Source organism: Atractosteus spatula, chromosome 3 (assembly GCF_055471065.1).
Source record: "Atractosteus spatula isolate fAtrSpa1 chromosome 3, fAtrSpa1.hap1, whole genome shotgun sequence".
Classification (NCBI taxonomy): domain Eukaryota; kingdom Metazoa; phylum Chordata; class Actinopteri; order Semionotiformes; family Lepisosteidae; genus Atractosteus; species Atractosteus spatula.
The window spans coordinates 30,900,413-30,921,584 of record NC_142708.1 but is presented as its reverse complement, the minus strand read 5'-3'; the positions used below and the strand labels follow the sequence as shown (position 1 = coordinate 30,921,584).

The following is a 21,172-nucleotide window of genomic DNA, read 5'->3' as shown; positions in this document are numbered from 1 at the left end:
TACAGGAACACTCTTCACTGCCACAGACCTCCAGAGGCAATTTCCACCTGGAATGATATCCCTTCAAACATTATGTAATGTCTCTGGAAGTACAGTATAGGCAGTAAAGGCCTGGTTTAGGGCTTAAATTGAAGCTAAATAAATTTATGTTGTTGTATGTACAATTAGGGGTAATTATAATTACAAATACAAACGCTTAAGGACCGATATTGGGGGGGTATTTGCACTGAATTTGTATGTTCTCCCTGTGTTTGTGTGGGTTTCTCAAGGTGCTCCAGTATCCTCCCACAGTCCAAAGATGTACTGGTAGGTTAATTGGTTTCTGGGACAATTGGCCCTGGTGTGAGTGTGTATGCTTGTGTGTGTGAGAAATGGACCGGCATCTCGTCCAGGATGTATTCCCTTTTGTGTGGGATAGGCTCTGGCTCCACCATGACCCTGTATTGGATAAAGCATGAAGAAAATGGAAGGATGGAAAATCTGTTAAATTTGTACAATAACAGACTTGTAAAACCCCAATGAAAAAGAAACAACCCTATTCATTTTAAAACACTTAATCCTCATTAATACTGTCTCTCCTATGGACACCTTCAAAATCAGCACTAAAACATAAACTAGAAGAAGCTAATGGAAATTATGGAGGAGAGAAGTTTCCTATTTTCATTGTAAATCTGAGAACAGGATACATTTCTTTACACAAAGCATTGTGGGAGCTGCGACAAGCTGCCCAGCTATGTTGTTGAAGCTGACACTCTTTCCAGAAACAGCTGGATGAAATCCTTGGATTAGTTATCTAGTGAAAAACAGCCAGACTGGCTCATAGCCCTCTCTATATTGTAACCTTTTGTCATGACAGGTGTCCTGCAGTGTCATTCAGCTAGCAGTTGCCCTGGGAAACTATTGCATTCTCACGAGGGCTCATGGTTTTCCAGGGGTGCTCTGACTGGATCCACTTTTTGCAATCCGCCTTAGTTAGTAATTATCCAATTTATTAGTCAATTCCCTGTTTTCTATTTAATGCCGAGGTGCCACTTTTGACAGAGCTTCGTCATTATTCATTTCACCCCGGGTTATCCTCACTGGCAGTACTGCTTTCACACTCTCTGCTGAATCAGCCTGCACTCCCAGCCCTTGTTTCACTCTGAGGACAAGTTGCAGTCTCAAGCCTGCCCTTCAAACTCATTGGGTCCCCTTTTTTAAGAGGCATGCCATTCTGTTTCTCCCATACCTGAGGCTCCCTTTTTCTGAACAATTGGCAGTGTGTGGAAGCCTCAGCTTCAAGCCTGCTCTCCAAACCTGCCAACACTTACTCTTTTCACTGTTGTGGTCCTTTATGCAACGTGTCGAACCTCAAATCTGCCGACTTGCACCCCTGACACTCCTGAGGCCTGCCCTTCAAAGCCCGTTTGGTTCCCTTTTCAGGGGGGCTCACCATTCGGTTTCTTTCCGTACCCCAGATTCTCTTTTTCCGACCACTGGGCTGTATTTAGCAGCCTCATTTTGCCAGGGATGGAGTCATCCAGCTTCTCCTAGGACCAGGCACACCTGCCCATTTTTTTTTCTTTTCCAGTACTGACTGGCCTGGGCTGATTAAGCCCCACCAGCAGTAATCAATTATTTCATAACCGCCTCCTTTCATTATCCCTCTGTCCCAGAGCGCTCACAATCCTATTGGACAAGTGTTCCATCATTCTCCGGTCTCTTGCTCTTGGGTTCTGACAAATCACGCAGTTGTGTCGATACACGTTTCTTATGTTCCTATATATTGCCTGTAGAACGGAGCTGTACACAAAGATGAAAGACAAAAAAATCTTTGTTAATGTGTTCACATGAAAGGGAGAGAGGCAAAATAACATATTTCTGTTGCTAATTACGTTTCTTATTTAAGCTCAAATGTACTTATTTGAGTTATTCAGTCTACCTGCATGCTGCTTTAGTCTGCTGGAAGAAGACTATGACTCTCCTAAGTTCCAGCTTTGCTCTGTGAAAGGCTGTAAACGTTTAAGATTCTGGCTTTCATTGAATGGGCTGCCTGCATATAGTCTATTCAATACACAGTTTTGGTGGTGCACCTTTCTTGTTCAGTTGCTAAGAAAAAAGGTAATTATATGGCTTACGTGATACTAAGCCAGAATAACCTCTGGGTTGCCTCATAATGTAAGCAATGTTTTCAAACTTGTAGCCCATTTGAAACTTTTGAAACAATCAGCTACTGTAGCTACCCATTTTTATGCCTCCCTATTTTGAAAGGATTCTGAGATGAAGCTATCAAAGTATCAAAGTTATGGAATCTATTTAGAAATGTCAACTCTATTAATGCCCAGAGAACTTTCTTGTTGGAGAACCCCACTGGTATTGTTTTCTGAAATAGATAAATACCCTTTTAGAATATGGAGCAGATATCAAGACTGTGGGTTAAACCACAAGCACCTCAAATCAGTCAATGGAGTGAAACAATCAGTGAAGTTTATTAAATATTAAATGGAATGGGTAACACTCTGAAGAAGGAATTAGAATAAGCTTCTTGAAAATAGATGGGAAAAAATTACAAGGATTGATATTAAGTAATGTTTTGTGAAATAATAATTGATAATTAATGTTTGTTTAATTTAATGAATAATTTACAAATATAAAATAAGTAACTCAAATATAAAGCATACTTCCACTTTAAGAAATATAAATATGAAGTAATATATGAACATATACTGTTTATTATATATGCATATTTTTCAGATGTATTGATTGTTACGTATTATATATATACAGTATACACCCTGCATTTTTTGGGGGGAGGGGTGGAATGGCAAAATGGGATCATTTTGTGTATATCTGTTTTTATAATTGTAGATTATTGTTCACATGATAATTAGGAAAAATATTTGATGGTAATAAAAAACAAATATAAACAATGAAACAATTATCTATAATTAAAAATGGCACAGAACGTGTTTTGAGGGTAAAACAGTTGTACTTCAGACCTCATCAAATATGTGCATTGACAGGTTCTCTCTAGTTTGACAAACATTTCTTTCTGCTTCTGTTCTGTTCAGTTCACCCTTATATTATTTGAGTCCTTCTGTACAATGAATGGAAACTTTCTTAACTGCACTTTACATTTTGGTTTGAAACATTTTCCCTTTTCAAAACTCGCTGCAAAATGGTATGAAAATTGTAAAAGGTGATGGGTGCCCCATCTTGTGGCAGCAAGAGGACCGTGCAGTCTAAAACTGATGTTCCTTCAGACTGATGCTGTAAAACCTTCCAGACACTCCAAGTGCTGGAGAAAAAACGATTGTATCATCGTAATGGAAAACCTGTTACACAATGAATTGACAGTTCAGTTTATTCAATAAAGCTTCATTTAAAAATAAGCAGTTTACCACAATGACAATTGTGGGTTTTGGTGTAAATTTAAGCATACAATGTGTCCTATGTGGAGATTATAATAATAGTAATAAAAAACGTATTTGATATAGTGCCTTTAAAAGCAGTTTGTCAAACAAACCTACAGTGTGAAAAATAGCACACAGAGAAGAGACAGCAAAATTACACAATTACAACAAAGGTTTGGAATTCAGTAGGAAAGCAAAGACACAGAAACAATTAAATCAAAGCCGCCCTTCTGAAAGAGGGCTTTGAGTCTTAATTTGAAAATGCTCAGGGAAGGGACTCTCTGACACCTTTAGGTATAAAATTCCAGAGCTTTGGAGCATAGCAAGAGAAGGCTCTGCGAGGTGGTGTGTAGCACTATAGCAAGCCAGACAGGTACTAGTGTCAAGCCATGTAGAGCCTCATAGGTGACCATGAGGATTTTGAAGTTGACTCGAAACCTGATAAGAAGCCAGTTCTAGGATGCCTCGTTAGGGGTAATGTGATCACTTCACTAGACCTGATCAGGATTCTGGCTGCACTGAATTATGGACATACTGAAGTTTGTAAAGTGTGGAGTTTAGATACCCCAGGGATCTGAGAGGAGACGAAAGTGTTGACCAACTTTTTAACTACAGATAGCAACAACATAGGACATAGTATAGTGATATTTCTCAGGTGGAAGAATGATGCTTTCACAATATTTTGCACAAACCTCAATTATGATACATAGTAGGTCGAATGCATGCAAAACAGCAGTGCACTATTGTGGATGGTCAGTAAAATAGCAAATGTTTGAACAGATGGGCTGAATGGCCTTCTCTCGTTAATAACCTCTCTTATGAAGAAAATAGACTGTAATGAGAAGGCAAATTCATAACAAAACCCTGGAACATTAAGAACTTTTAATTATTATGTAAAATACATTTTTTTGCATTAGACTCTTACTTAAATATTTCATTAAACGACAGAAATATTTAAGATAAAAAAATCGATATTAACACCTACAGTTGTGAAAATTAATATGTAGAGTGTAAACCTGAAACATGGTCAACTGCAGCCAACAAAATACAAAACCATGAAGGTCCTTCTTGAATACTCAGCTATTATACTACTGAGAATGACTGCAGTGTTTTAATCTTTTTACTGATAGAAAATGACAAGGTGATGTACAATCTAATCTTTCTTTGAGAATTTACTGTAGAGTATTATATGTTAGCTTCCATTTCCAGTAGAGAGGAATTTTTTGACTGTCTCTTTTACAGATATGTCCTTGCTGAGGAAGATGATATAAGACTTTCATTGCTAGCAAAAATACTGCAGTAATTAAAATTTAAACTAATGTTCTTATTATACATGCCTTTCAAGCTTCTGAGAGCCTGTAAGGTGAATGTTTTTCTGGTGCTGTAGAGATAAAAGCTCCTTGAAGGTCAAGAATCACCTCTATTACTATATTTTGTTATAATGCAAATCAGTGGTTTTCAAATAACCTAATGTGAGAGCTCTTTGTTGTATATGAAATCGTTTTCATTTTGTCACTCCTACATTTACTTCTCCAACACTGGAATCGTGACCTCCATTAAGGCTCTCATTCTGTGCACCTCCTTAGCCATCTTCTCTCTGTATTACTAACTAATCTATCTGAGGCTCTGTTGATTACACCCTCTTATCTTCTGTTACTTTAATTTGGGATGACTGAGTAGAGTTCCCTATGATCTATCACTTGTGCCCTTTCCCCTTTATATATCCTCTCTTGCTCCTTACTCTTCATCTATGGATGCCCTTTAATCTAGTTAGCCTGGAGTGCATTCACTCTGCTCAGAATTATTAGAAATGATAGAAATTCCTTACTGATCCCTTCTCTCCCTCCTCCCCGTATTACAGTATTGCTGTCTGTTATTTAGTCCTCTATTAAGAACCCACAAATTTCTTCTCTGTTACCAGATTATTTCCCCCATTTTCTGCTCCAAAGTGACCCATATCTACAGGCTCCTTAACACTGCATTTGACCCTTCAATCTTAACTATCCCTTTCTACAGTAAATCATCTCCAGCTCTCTGCCTTCTTTTTCCCCTGCCTTTTTTCTCACTCCTGATATAATCTCTTCTACATCCACTCACTTCTGATTTCATCTCTTGTTCATCCTCTCACACCTGTTTTCATTGTCTAACTCCTGATTTCATCTCTTGTTCATCCTCTCACTCCTGATTTAATTTCTTGTTCAACCACCCATTCCTGATTTAAGATCTTGTTCCCCCCACTCCTGATTTCATCCTGTAACTCATGATTTCATCATGAACATTTCATCTGTTCATCCTCTCACTCATGATTCATACTCTTGTTCATCCTCTCACTGGTGACTTAATGTAATCCATCCTCTCACTCCTGATTTCATCTGTTGTTCGTCCTTTCACTCCTGATTTAAACTCTTGTCCCCCCCCACTCCTGATTTCATACACTTGTATCATATCTGCTATATATGATGCAATGGATAATGTATTACTTTCCAGAAGAATCATTTGCTTTTCTGCTTACTCCATTCACTCTGATTCTCTCCCTCAGCTCCTCTGAACTCCAAAGTGACTCTTGACCCCACCCCCTTCTTTGAGGCTTGGGTTCCTTTGCACAATCCTACTGAGCAACACCTATAGATTCAGCCTCTTCTCTCATACCTGCTAGATCAGCTCCTAGTGACTCACCACTCAACACTACTGCTCCCCTACTTGCTTGAACAACTTAAGGAATCTCAGCCCTGATGTAACACTTCACTTTATCACTCTGTTCCTATTTATCTCCATTTCTTTCACTATTTATTCTTGTCCTCTGGATTCCCCTTCTTCAGGCCAGCTAATCGTGTCTTCATCTCCAGTGTGCCTCGTTGGTTCCTTCTCCTGCCCTGTCCCTTGTGGTGGAACCAGTTGTCACAGAGCATTCATTTCAGAACCGAATTTTCTCCAAAGTAGTTAGCATTGCCGCCTCGCAGCACTGGGGTCTTGGGCCCAACTCTTGGGGTACTATCTGCGTGGAGTTTGTATATTCTCCCTGTGTTTAGTTGGGATTACCCTGGGTACTCCCATAGTCTAAAGACATATTGGTACTGTACATGTAGGTAAATTGGCTGCACTCAATTGCTGGATTTGTATTTCCGATTTTCACTCTTTTGCCTCTCTGTGACAGAACAAACGCGCATCCGGGTTACACCTATAGATTACGTGCCTGTACTGTATGTACGGTGTTTGCTGTATCTTGCATTGTTCTTCTTATTGTGTAACTTACTGTATCGTGATCAATTCTACATATTTTGGTATAACACTTTACACCAGTAGTTGTACAAGTAATTGTTTTGATTTTAGGTACTGGATTGCATTAATTATAGCGATAAATTAATTTACAGTATCTAATCTGTACATGTACGTTCATAGTTAAATATTCATTTTTATTATCAGATAATAAAAAAACAATCGAAGACCCTTTACAGATTTAAAAAATGTATATTTTGAAGTACTGTAGTTTTTGTTTCAAAGCGTGACGTGCTACAGTAATTGTGTGAGTAATGTTACCGTTTTGCCGTATAAATGATTAGAGAGTCGATATACAGTATGTATTATTTAGGTAATGCACATGGAGAAATTTTCATGTAAGATTTAATAATAACATTTAAATCGTAACATTTCCTCGCAATGCAAATATTTGTTTTTATACTTTTGCTAAAAGAAAAGATACATAATCTAGCAACACACTATTTGTAAACACTATTTGAATTTTAGAAAACAATATCAAAATGTAATTTTTATAATGCAGTTTGCTCCATCATAGTTTAAAGTAATGCAATTTTCTTTAGTTTTCTTTATTATTGGTAGCATACTAAGATAGTATAGCTGCTCTGTCTGATTGCTCACGTTTTAAGCAAATAAGTAAAAAATCCTGTTCTAAATGTTTTGACAAAATGCAGTTACATAAGGGGATTGTGCACGGTCTACAAGGCTGGCTGCTTTAACTCGGGGCAAAGCACAGTGAGTTTGCGTCAGATACAGCGCAGGCTAGTATCAGGCAAGCACTATTACCCACAGAGGTTTACGGAATTATCAATAATAACAAAAACATCCCCGGAAAAGGAAAAGACGACACTACCTCAAGGTAAAGGTGAGGAATTGATTACTTCAGCTCCTCAAAGCGAAACTGCATTTTTTTTCAAGCGTTTAAATATGAAGCGTAAATTAATCAACGATTGTGAATACTGTAGCATGGCCCTACGGGTCTGGAAAACCATCAGTTGGGTAGGATTAGAGACTGCTGGTTAAATCCACCCTGCATCAGAGAATGCACGTACACGTCAAATACCACACTGCGGCGATTGCAATTTTAAATGCTATTTATTTAGTTTTGATACTGGGGTCTTTGTGGTAAGAGGAGCAAGCGTAGGAATTTCTAGGCATGGAAATCTATTAAGCCAGATAATGTCAGGTGAGCCAGTCGAAATGGAAAAACCGAAACCGACCGATTTTCACTTGAGCAAACATTTTGGTAAAAAGAAAATGTATCCGTTTTGCTCAGGTGCAGCATGATACCTAAGCAACGGAAAATCAAAATAGAATTTGCGTTTTTTTTTTCAGTTTGTTGATTCTGTTCTGCAAAGTTTTAAGCGAGAATCAGTTGAGGTGGCGAGTAATGTCTGTTGAGGTGTGTAATGTGTAAAACATAAGCGGCAATCAAAAATATACATCATGCATTAATATAAACTTTTTGTAATATTTAACACAGTTTATACTGGTACCATTGGTTGTGATATAAATGAACATATTGGGGTGCAGTAAATTGCCCGTATTAAAATTAAGGCAACTTCCTCCACGTCTAATGAATGGGTTCCTTTCACCTGGATGAGTCTTCACATTTCTTATAAGGCTTTTATACTGTAAAAAAAAAGTACTATTATACATTTATAAAGTTTATTTACAAGTACTACTACTGCAATGCAGTATCTGAAAAGTAATCAGAAACTTTGAACGTAAACCTTTTCAATGAACTAATTTTATTTGCTGTTTTTGTTGATTGTGATATTAACAAAATCACTTTATGCAACGTCTTAAAACTTTTTTGATTAAAAAAATGTACTATCTAAACCTTACGCCCAAAGCTAATGGCAGTTTTTACAGGCACAGACACACATCTTAGTGTTCTCTGTTTACAGATATGTTAATTATATTGAAAGAATTCGGTATTTCAAGGCTGCTGAACACTTATTCATATGAGCAAGTGGTAAAGATTTTTGGTGAATTGATTAAAATGGGATGTAGGCAGCATATACTTAATTTCTTTGTGTAAAATCTGTGATGAAAAGATTAATTAAAAACTCTCTTTACACAAGTGAATAATAGACTGTATCTGCAACCTGATAGGTTGCTTGATCACAAAATAATTTTACAGAGAGATGCTAGTCTCCTCTAAGGCACAAAATCTACAAAAACAACAATGCTTTTTTTAAAGACTTGTGATTTAAGGCTTTCAATAAATGCTTTTGCACTGGCAGTGTTTTCTTGCCAATCTTGAAGTTTGTACAAGAACTGTTTTGAATTGGCAGCAATCTAAAATGAGCGCATTAACTTGCATAGGAGTTTCAGTAAGAAGTACGATTGTGCACATAAGACTTAATTATAATATAAAATAATATAAAGAAAATTATATGATTGGTATGTTATGCTCTTACTTCTTTAGTTGAGTAGCAATATTATTATCCATAAAGATTTTTCAAATGTTTGGCTTGGTTCATTATAAACCTAATGGGAACTCTGCATCATATGGTGCATACTGTAAGTCAGTGTTTCAGCTGGTTAGTTATGAAAAGATAACATTTTAAATTTATTTTAACATAAATATCAAGCACAACAGACACTGTAGTATTACTATGTTATTATTTTTTCAGTTTCAGTTACTTTCAGATTCTTCTATCTGTCCTCTTTTATATACTGTTTCGTAAAACTTTTTCATGTTTACTTTTTACAAAATGTAAGCAAAGTCAAAAGAGAGGAAAAAAACAGCAAATTGTGACAGACGCACTGTAATGCTGACTATTAAAATGTTTATGTTGATGCTGAAAGAGAGATCTTTAAGCCTCCTGGCAATATATCAGCAGTTGTGGTTTGTCTAACAGACCTAGACAGTGAGTTCCATAGACCCAGTGATGCACTTAAAAAATGCTCAACTCTGAAAAGAATATAGACCTAATGGCACTTGATCATATGACATGGTTTCCTGCTCAGTTACTTTGTTAATTGAAAGAAATGTGTGTTTTGAAGTGACAACATTACATGCATGCAAGTATTACATATTTTATAGGCTACTCTCCTACTGTATTGCTTTGCTACTACTACTCTTTAGAAAAGAACATACTGTATTAAAAGTTACACATATATACTGTAAGTATCTTCTTAAAGTAAAACTGCATTTACTATTTCTGGGACTGAGAGCATACTGAAAGAGTTATGTAGACGTGTTATTTGGAAAACATAGACTTCTGGAAATATTGGCCTTTGTGTGAGTGTGTGCATATCTGTGTCTGTGTGTGCCCTGCGATGGACTGGCATCCTGTCCAGGGTGTACCCTGCCTTGTGCCAGTTGTTGGCCAGAAAAGGCTTCGACTCCCCCTTGACCCTGAAATGGATGAAGTGGTTAGAAGATGGAAGGACTGTTGTTTTGTACTGTTTTGTTTTTGCATTCAGACCACATTTCTGATCTTGCAGAGACATCCCTTCAATATTTAAAGCCCATTCCCCCTGAGGGAAGTAAGGTTCAGATGGATCTACTAATGCTCCATACGGGTTTCTGCATCATTTGTAATTCTTCCTGACAAGGGGGTGTGCTTCTGCTAGCTGTAGTGTTTAACCAGGCAAAGAACATGCAGACTGGAGCAGTTCAGAAGCTGTGCAAATTAAAATATACTTCCAGAGATACCATCGGAGCTGCTTGCTGACATATCATCTTGATATTCCAGGCCATTGGCTATTCCAAGTTTATTGAGAGCAAGAATGTCTGCATTCCTATTGCAAATACCCTTATTCAAATGAAGGCATCTCCTGAAAAAATTATCTGCATGCTTTCCATATCTTTACATCAGAATATGTCTCTAAACATCACAGCATTTCACATGACACCAGACCTATTGCACCCTGCGGCAGGATTAATGACTTCTCTTGATTACCAATGGTTTGCGCTTACCAGCTTTGTTGAGGTACTGCACCTACAGTTAAAGCAATTCTGTGCTGACAGCATGTTCCCTTTCTGTATTTCCTTTCCATTGTGCTTTGTCCTCAGTATTCTGGCTCGTTTTACACCAATACTTTTTCTACCTCTTCGTTGCTTTGGTGTCCCTTACAGTCTTCTTTACAATATTTTAAGACCTTTTTTCACATTTATGATTCTTGTATTCCTCAAACTCAAGGCCCACTTGCCAAATATCACTGTGATTCAGCCCTCTCTTTAACTAAATCAGGTTAATTTGCAGAACCCTGTAGTAAACACATTTATTTCCATTACATTAGTGATTCACGTAAGATGTTTAGAACACATCTGCTGCTTATTGTTTAGTAACGGTTCACAAATTCAGTTATAATGGTTTCCTATCTGAATACAATACATACAATACAACGCCTGTGCTGTCAGAGAACAATGGTGTAAATTATTCAGATCTTCTGATTTCACTTTCTTTTCTGTCTTGGTTTTATGTTTCATTTTCCTGTGCCGTCTGCTGTCTCGCCAGCCTCCTATCCTTGTAGGACAGGCCTTTCTTGATTGTAGATCTACCTTATGGTCGAGTCAGGCCCATTGGATGACCTGTAAATATCTTTTACCACAGGATGAAACGTATGGCTATTATTACACTGCTTTTCACTCAAGGTTGTGTTTGCACTGTTTAGCAAATCATTCCATAAATACTGACTTTACCTTGATATTTGCATCTCATAGAATGCAAAAACAGAAGTCTCTCTACCTTCAGTTTAGAATTTAATCCCATGCATGTTATTGAAGGATATTGTCCTTCATGCTGCAGATGCTGAAAAACCCTGTCATTATCACAAACCTTAATCTGGAACTGGGGACATAGTCATAGGTTTCGTCCACATTTTGATGTATGTAATGTATGTTTCAAGGGCAGCATGGTGGTAAGGTGGTAAGCATTGCTGCCCCACAGCACTAGGCCCTGTGTTCAATTCCTGGGGTGCTGTCTGTGTGGAGCTTGTATGTTCTCCTCATGTTTGCTTGGATTAGCTCCAGGTGCTATTGTTTCTTTCCAGAGTCCAAAAACATACGGGTACATACTAGGTCTCAGGTTCAATTTTGGGGATTTGTATGTTCTCCCTGTGTTTGCTTGGGTTTCCTCTGGGTGCTCTGGTTTCCTCCCATAGTCCAAAACATGCTCGTAGGTTAATTGGCTTCAAGGGAAATTGTCCCTGTTGTGAGTATGTGTCTGCCTTGCAACGGACTGGCATCCCATCCAGGGTGAATCCTGCCTTCTACCTGTTGCCCCAGTTCCCCCATGACCCTGAACATGAAGAAGGATTTAGAAAATGGATGGATGGGTAATATGTGTCCCCCACCAACACAAGCACATTGAAGTTTAATAAAATCAATGCAGAACCAATGGCCTTTTTTGATTCTTTACCTACACCTTTATAGCTCAAACACATATCTTTGATGTGGCTTCAGAATAACTGTGTAAATGGTCATAAAGCTGACTGGTGCCAATTGGAACGTTTTCCTGGTGAGATTTCAATTGTATATTTGTTTACTTTTTCATAATCTGTAGCTTCTTTAAGTCGCAGTGGGTTGTTTACAGATTTGAGCATGCCAGATGAGAATGTGTACTGTATGTGAGCATGATGAGGCCTGTGTTTGTCTGCTTGAGTAAAAGAAAAACTCTCTGATGCTTGTGTTCTGTTTTTCAAATAGCAAAGTGGATTTGGATGAGTGGTGTGAATGCTAGGTTGCAGTGAATAGGTTACCTCAAATTGATTAATGTAAATGGTGAAAAAACAGAGAAACCTTTACTGGTACAGTAGAGGTACAGAAGGTACAGTACAGAGATACCTCAGTTCTAGAATTACTGGAACAATAGTGCTAAACCTCCATTTTAAAGCTAGATTCATTTAATCCAAATACTGTAGTGGTGGTAATCATAGGATGTTGCAGTGACATTAACTGAAACCAATGCATAATTATGTTTTTAAAGTTTATTTTGGTGAGGGTGCCTCATTGTGTCCAACCACACCTTAAGACATTGCCTGAAGAATTGCACCACGTGCAGTAAAACCAAAAAATCAGCCCCTCCTGCCCAGCTGCGAGGGGAATCTGGGATGTGGACATATGTTTTCAGGCAGTTCACACCTCTAGTTTTGTTTAAATTCTGGGCCTCTGGTGGCAACTAAAAAAAGTCTCATTAAATGGAGAACAGATTCTGAAGTTCTCCAACATGTGGCTGCTTGTAAATGTCTCTAAGGCTGTTACATAAGCTGTTGGAGAAAACGTGAGTGTTCTTGAACACACTTTTATAATTCTGTTTCAGAGTTTGCTTCAGGGGACCGTGCTACAACAAAGGGTTTTGTAGAATGTTGTTTGACCAGTTTATTTTAATTTTTCAGGTGTGAAGAATTTCCTCAGGAGATGGCAGTTCTCAGAACTGTAACTGAAATTTTCCAGTACAGTATATCCCATTTTGAGTGGCGTGCTACAGCCTGTATTAAATATGTAGCCTGTGTAATATTTATGCATATCATGTATTTAAATGACTCATAAAAGCTAAGATACGAGTAGTAGTTTTGACAGCACGAGTTTTAATATCTGTAAATGTTTAAGAGAATGTCAATCTAATTAAATAGCCAGAAATTATTTCCTACACCCATTGACTGGGTCATCATGCAACACCAGGTTTTAATCTGTGTTCTAGCATGCTGAAATTTGCTCATGTTGACGTAGGCATTTTTTATATATGAGTAAGATAAGGTACACCGTGACAGTGGTTACACAAAGGCGCACAATGCTTTTATTATACATAGTAAAACTTTAAAAACTCAATTTGGTTTTCAGGGTGATGGTCTAGATTTTGTGCTCAAGCAATTTGTGATTCCTATTTTCATGTTGTCTACAGGAGGCAAGGTTTCGGTAAGGCTTTTCGCTCTTTGGGTAAACTGAAAAAAATTCTAGTTGTCCTTGGACCTGATTTAAATATCATCTAATTCTTGACATCTAATGCTAAACATTTAAAGGGGTTTCCTTATGTGAGTGTATATGCTTATCTTATGATGGAAAATTATTATTTTATTCTTGTATTACAAAGTATTCACATCATCAGGATAGCCTGGAGCCTAGCACAGGAATCGTTGGGCGCAAGCCGGGATACGACCTAGACAGGACTCCAGTCCATTACAGGACACACTCAGACCCAAACACACTCACATCAGGGCCAATTGTTTTACAGAAACCGGTTAACCTACAGGTACCAGCATGTGTTTGGACTTTAGGTGGAAACTGGAGCACCCGTAAGAAATCGGGTACAAACCCCATACAGACAGCACGTCAGGAATTGAACCCCGGGCTCCAGAGCTGTGTTAAATCACTAAATTTATGAGACAGTTTATTTTGACTTTTTTTGACTTATTTGATCAGTACATACTCTTTTATACTGGCAAACCCAGGGGAAAGGTAGTTTTAAAAGTATAGTTATAGTGATCGGTTGTAACTTAATGAACAAGTTACAAGTTATCTGTGAAACTGATTACTTTAGTTAGACCTTGGAAGATATTTCTTATAAGCAATTATGTATTACTTTACAAGATAACGACACACATACTCCATTGAGCCCTGTAACTGATAACTTGTATAATTAAAAAGTGGGGAGAAGTTTTTTTCAGTTCAATGAACTGTCTCTGAACGTCCCACTTTTTATTTGCAGGGTATTCTGTTTATGAATATTGTTAAACATAAAATGAAGCAGTTTTCGAATGTTAATTGTGCTACAGGATCACGATGTGAAAATGTGAAAGCTGAGTGTTGGAATGCTTTCATTTCTTGCCCTGCCTCTCCTGCCCCTGCGGGTTTTTTCTCATTTCCTGTGCTGTCCACTAGCTGAAACGCAGAGTTGAAGCAGCCATGCCAGCACATGGATGGGAGTGTCGGTTTCCCCACCAGTCAATTCTAACACCTCTTCTTTCAGCTGCAGAGTCTGTTTTCTACTTTCCATCCTTAAGTCTTAACCTGGTGAGTTTAGGATTGAGAATACCTAGTCAATTATATTAAACCATGTAATTCCACTTAAAAGAATCCACTCATGGACTGCTAACAGGAGTCAGCTGCTTGTGGTATTAATTTTGCTTGCTCCTGGAAAAATCCTACACTTAATTCTTATTTCCATTCAGTACTTTATACAGAACTTGTCTGGTTTACCATAATGTTTTTTATAGTACTGCTTTTTAATGATTTATGAAACACTTTGAAACTATCTAGTTTAGTCTTAATGAACTATTTGACAATGCAGAACATTCAGCAGAATGTTAAAGTATTCTAGTCTACATCTTAGCCAAGGAGTAATTCCAGAGTTGATACATATGTACAGGATGTTGGGCAACAATCTACAATATTTTGCATTTTTTAAATTCAGGAGATGCTCCTTCCCACAGAAAGCTTAAATTTATTGTCTGTTGTATTTGTGCCTCATAATCGGAGCCCTCCTTTCATTTGCTATAGGATGGCAATTCTTAAAGTTCACTGTTTCTTGACCTTTCTGAGTGTAGCCTACATTTTGCTGTTATATTTACTTTTCCTGTGTTCATCTCCCATTTAAAGAGAAGTTTTACCTTTCAGAACTATAGTTGTAGGGCTTTGTTTTAGGGTGTTAAAGAATGCATGCAGCATCTGAATTGAATTAGCACTGTATGTTGTGAGATATTGTTTGATACATTGTTTAGTTACTGTTGCATATAGCACTTTTGTAATTCAAGTTATTTTGAGGGCAAGACAAAAACAGCTTCTGATATTTCCTTCTATGTGAAACATATTCAACATATCCGAATATGTTACAGTATTTGATTCCTATACAGCAAATATCAAGAAACCTTGGTTGTATATCTCTATTGTGCTACAGGTATGAAGATTCCGTTCTATGCAGATTCCAATTATAGTCTAGTCCTATTCAAAAGTTTGAGTAGGTAGCTGTCCGCATGCTTAGGCTGCAAAGGAAGAAGTAAAGATTTATTCCATGCTGAAAGGAAAACACAGGAGATAACATTTTGGCTGTGGAATCTTCTTGACACCTGAAAAGGACTCCACAGCTGAAACATTGTGTATCTTTGCTTTTCAGCATGGAATAAACTTTTACCTTTGCAGCCTTATTAAAATCACATATTGTGGCTAAAACCTATTTATTATTTCACTTGGTAAAAGGCCTTCCCTGATATCAGTCTGGCAAATGTGTTTTGGATTTAAGCAAATAACCCTTGCAGTTTCTTGAATACAAAAAAGGTTATGTCAGTAGGTTCGTACCATTCATGTCGTAAAGTAATAATTTACCTAAATTGTGTTTTTCTATAGATTACATTTGAGCTTAAGGAGATTAATGCTGTTAACCCTTTCTTATCCAGGTATGTAAGAAACATGGAACACATACAGTCTTGAATATTTTTATGCACAAATTTAAAAAAGGTATAGAATATTTCCCAAGACAATCTTTAGACTATAATGAGAACTGTTCTGCACAAGAAGCTGCTGAAATGCATTATAGATTTCCTCATATTTTAATGCTGCCTGCTCTACAGTGTTGTGTACTGTACTGTTATTGAGACTGCATTCCTTGTGCTGGCTCTGCTCTGAGCACATTGATGTCTCTACACTGCACTCTAGCACAGTTGTGACATGGATTCCGTGTGACAGCTGTGGAGTCACACAAGAGATGAGGCTTAGAGATAAGAACTGATGGGCCAGTTAAGCTGCTCACTAGCCCATTAAATTGCTGCGTTCTGGGAAACACTGTGCCTTTGACGTTATTTTCTTCTGCTCTGTAATTATACAGGTTTTTTTTAGTGGTCCTAAGAATTTTTCTGTTAATGTTTTCATATTCAAAATTTCCCATTTTTCAGAAGTCACCTTTCCAGATTGAAGCCATAAAAGTATTTGATTAATGTTTTGCAGTTTTTTTCAGTTTACTTTGTTGAAGAACAGTGAGTATCGCACTCTACCAAACTGCCACTAGACTTATTATAGGATACATATTTCATGCTGTGAAAAACACAGAGCTGAACTCTCATTAAACAAGACTAAAACAAGAACAGATTAATGCCTTTAAAAGTTCTAAAGGGCCCTGTAAAAGATTCTTGTATTTCTAAAGCCGAAAATGGGTTTCCATCTCCTGTCCTTGAGTAATGCAAGTTTATCCCAGATTTCCTTCCAACTAATCTGTCTGCTACTTATTTGGACCAATATTGACTTAAAAATTAATAAATTTACTATTTTTCTCATAAGAGATGTTTGTGAAATTCCATGGCACATCCATTAAAGTCCGAAGGCTTGTCACTGTGCCACAACATGCCAGTTGGGAAACACCACTGCAGTTTCCATTTGTGTCCTCAGGTTTGTGATTTAGTACTGATTCTGAAGGAGTTTATTAGGTTGACCTTATGCATTTGATGATTTGATTTTGAATACCTGGATTAGGTTCAGGCTTTGTTCTAGGACTAAAAAGATGCAGTTCTATTGGCCTGTCATGGACAGTATCTTTACGATATTGAGGATAAAGGTAAAGGATATTACTGTACTTTGAGTCTGTGATGCATGTGGCTGCACTTCATCTAATTCTGTTTTTCCTAGTCTAACATGATGAATTTGTCTAACAGTGTAAAAACTTGTTTTTGGAAACCATGAATGCCTTCCTAGAGCACAGAAAGAGAACTTTATCTGAGATGAGAGATAGCTAATTCTTCATTTTCAAATTATTCATTTATTTTTACACTCTTTATAATCTGTCATCACATACCCTTAAAATAAACCAATATTAAATTTTTCTGAAGTACCCTCTTATCTGAAGCCACACTACCTATTGAGTGGAATCGGATAACTAAGAAAAATTGCCTCACACAGTATACACAGGTTAGTAGAGCACATATCTATTCTTATAATTCAGATGTCACTTGAAAATGTGTTGACAATTCAGGATATCGAGGAACATAGCTGGCAAAAAGGAAACTAATTCTTCTTTACATCAATGTTTCTTTTTTGTCCCAGTAACATGCCATATTTTTCTGAAAAGTAATGTCCGCCTGGTTTGCGGACATTAATGAAAACCTAATACAGTAACTGTCAATAAACAGCAATTCTCAATCTGTCCCCATTAAATCACTTTTAACTCTGCCTGATCCAGCAATTACAAGTATGGTTGCATCACATACAGTATGTGCCATTTAGTCAGTTAGCCACTTAGGCCCTGGTGTGAGTGTGTGTTTGTGTCTGTCAGCTGCAGAAAAGGATCATCATGGACAGCAGAAATTCCTCTGATAATGTAAACTTTGTTGCCATATGTCCACACTGGTTGGCATTTGATTGTGCTGTAGAGTGTAGGTTGAAGGCTTCAGTACTCTGTACAGTCTAAAAACAAAGCCAGCTACACAAGAAGCAAAATAGTGAGTCTCTGTTTTCTGTTTAAAATTTGTATGTGGTGTATATTTAGTGTAGTAATAGTGTTTTCCAGTATCATTTGTTAATTGATGTGCTTCTTTGGTGAGTTGCATGCCTCTAGGGTTTAGCAGTCAAAGTGACAGCTGCTGTGGTTATAAACACAGTACTGTTCATTAATCGCAAAGTAAGGGTTCTTCATGTCTAGGAACAAGACTGAAATTGTCAGCCGATTTCAGAACTGCTTCAAAAATTTGAATTAAAGGAAGGTAGCACTTTACTGCTAAGTGAAGATTATGCAATGCAAATGGAGAGCCAACTGCTTTTCCAGTTCCAGGACAGCTAAAGTTAACTTTATGCTTTTTTAACTTTATGGAGAGCAGTGGTTGATTGCATCATGAGTTTTAAACACCACATACAGTATTAAAAATGTGAGTCCAGAAAAAAATGTGTCCAGAGTTCTTCTTATTTTTGAATGATAAAGTTAAGGGTCTCTACAAAGGGAGGCTAAAGACCCTGGAGGAAGGTACAGAATTACAGAAGTATTAAAAAAGTATCTGGTATTTCTCTGTGTACGTAGAAGGAACATTCTTGCCATGAGTCAGGCCAAGCCTACAGCAAGTGAATGATTGACATGGTAATGAAAAATGGCCACTAAAATTTAAATGTTTAGTTTGGGAAGATCTTTGTTGCATTTGTTTTGAACATAATGAATGATCTTGTAGCTTCTGCATTTGGTCTTTAACAATATCCTTGAAAGTTTTCACATACTGTATAACTTGCAGATTAGAATGCTTAAAATTCAACTGTGCTTCTTTAATCTCTTTAAGCTCTTTAAGAAGTATGCACAGAAAAAAATTGATTGATATAGCAATTGAAGAAGTAAAATGACTTAGAAATGGGAAACATGTTCCTCAGACCTTGAAGGAGAAAAAAATCTCAAAGGGGAAATGAAAGTATTTTCTAGAAAAGAACAGCTTCTCTACTTTATTTAAACTCCTGGAATTGTAAGCTGTGTTTTTGCCATCTGTTTAAAATCATGTGCATTTTCTCTTAAAGGACACCTTTGCCAGCAAAGAGGGATAAAATCTCCAAACTCAGTGAACCCAGTTTTCACCACAACACAGTATGAAACTCCATAGTGAAGAAATTTAAAGAGAAGGAAAATGTAATTTCAAACATTATATGTATTTGGAAAATGTTCAAATTTAATTTGATTTGACACAGTGTTTCAATTTGTTTTCTTTTGGAGTGGACTTGAGTTTCTTGTTTTCCTCTGACTTGTGTTTTGGGTACATCAGATCTATTGTAACATCTTGTTTTTCTTGGCACATCTTTTGTTTTGAAGTCTCACACAAACATTTTCTCTGTCATCTTCTAACAAAAAAGAAATGCAAAGGCTTTAATGTTTTTTCCAGTTTTGTGTCTGACCATATTTCTAAAAAAGTGCTTCCCATCTTCTTTCTTATCCATTTCAATCTCCTGGACGTGTTGCTTGATGTGAGAATCTGCTATAAAGCCACGATAACTTTTATCCCAGCGCTGTTAGCATGTAATTAATTTCCTCATTTACAAATGAACCAATACATGTTTCAGAACATTTCAGTGACATCCACTCCATCATTTTGTTCACAGTCAGGTTCATAAAGTATATGGCGGTCTGTCCCTGTGGTCTCTGTTCATTTCAATTTTGATTAATTTGGAAAATGGAAAAAAAATCTAGAAAACTAATACAGGTAAAGAATCTCACCAGCCTACAATGGGATTTTGATAAGGAAATTCAGAGGCCATTTATCCCCATCTAATCCATTTGGCTTCTGGTTGCTTATTGAGCCAGAACACATCATTGAGCCACTTCATGAAGGAACCCAGTGTACAAAGTATACAAAGAGTGGATTAAGAACATGACTAACTACGTTAACTTCTTGCTCACTATTGATTCTGAAGATGTCTATTGAGTTGCCTTGGAGGAGCAAGTCAGTTTAATGTTAGCCTTTCCAAATAAATTATTTAAATATAACATTTAATATTATTCCCTGCTCAAAATGATAGACTAGAAAGTTGCAAACCCTGGAATGTTTGTGGGCGTCACAGTGGTGCAGTGGTTACAATTGCAGTCTTGAAGTGCTGGGCTCCCAGGTTCAATTCAAGACTTTGGGTGCTATCTGCGTGGTGTTTATATGTTCACCCTGTGTTCATATGGGTTTCTTCTGGGTGCTCTGATTTCAAGTTCAAGTTCACTTTTATTTGTCATTCCAGCCATATACAAGTAAACAGTGGAACAAAATATCATTCCTCCTGGTCCATGGTGCAAATACAGACAGGACAGACAGGGCACTGACATAGACATTGTAGACAGGATGCGCATAGTGCAAAGTGCAGATAGTTCAAATAACAAGGCAAATACTTAATACAATATACACAACACACTGGGGGGATTTCAACCATGTTTCTGGAATTGGGGTGGGTGCAAGTAGATTCCAGGGTGTTGAGGAGCCTGACAGCCTGCGGGAGGAAGCTGTTACAGAGTCTGGTGGAGCTAGCCCGTACACTGCGATATCTTTTTCCAGGTGGTAGGAGGGCAAAGAGTTTATGGGAGCGTTGGGAGGGGTCATCTACTATACTGAAGGCCCTGTGTAAGCAGCGTTTGTGATAGGTGACAATTCATTGGTTGCAGGGCCTTGCGGTCTGAAGTGTCGCAATTCACAAACCAAAACATGATACAGTTGGTCAAGGTGCTCTCAATGGTGCTTCTGTAGAAAGTGGTAAGAATGGGCGGGAGAAGGTTTGCTCTCCTCAGTCGCCGCAGTCTCCAAGAGTCCAAAGAAATACTAGTAAGTTAACTGGCTTCTGGGAAAATTGACCCTGGTGTGAGTGTGTGGTTGTGTCTGTCAGCCCCATGATGGACGCGTCCCGTTCTGGGTGAATCCCGGCTTGTATCCATTTCTTGCTAGGACAAGTTTCAGCTCCCCTGCAACCCTGAAGTGGAAAAAGTGGTTAGGAAATGGAGGGATAATATTTTTCAAAATTCCAACCCTATGTCCTTAACATTTCTTGTTTTTGAATTTATAGAAATGTACCAACAGCCTGGAAGTGAAATCTTTTTTTTCTTATGGGAAACAGTGTTCAGAGGAATGCTATAAAGTAATTGGCA

At 37.6% G+C, this 21,172-nt stretch overlaps 1 protein-coding gene across 2 annotated transcripts in view; it reads left to right on the top strand.

Moving 5' to 3' along the window:
* Positions 1-7,401: 7,401 nt before the first annotated feature.
* Positions 7,402-21,172, top strand: part of LOC148837680 (soluble lamin-associated protein of 75 kDa-like) — a 30,518-nt gene continuing 16,747 nt past the window's right edge. The window contains exon 1 of one of the 2 annotated variants that reach the window (XM_088910002.1): positions 7,402-7,506. The gene's annotated coding sequence lies outside the window, so the exon portion shown is untranslated. Of the gene's footprint in view, positions 7,513-21,172 lie in introns of both variants that reach the window. The other variant, XM_088910001.1, reaches the window with a different exon arrangement.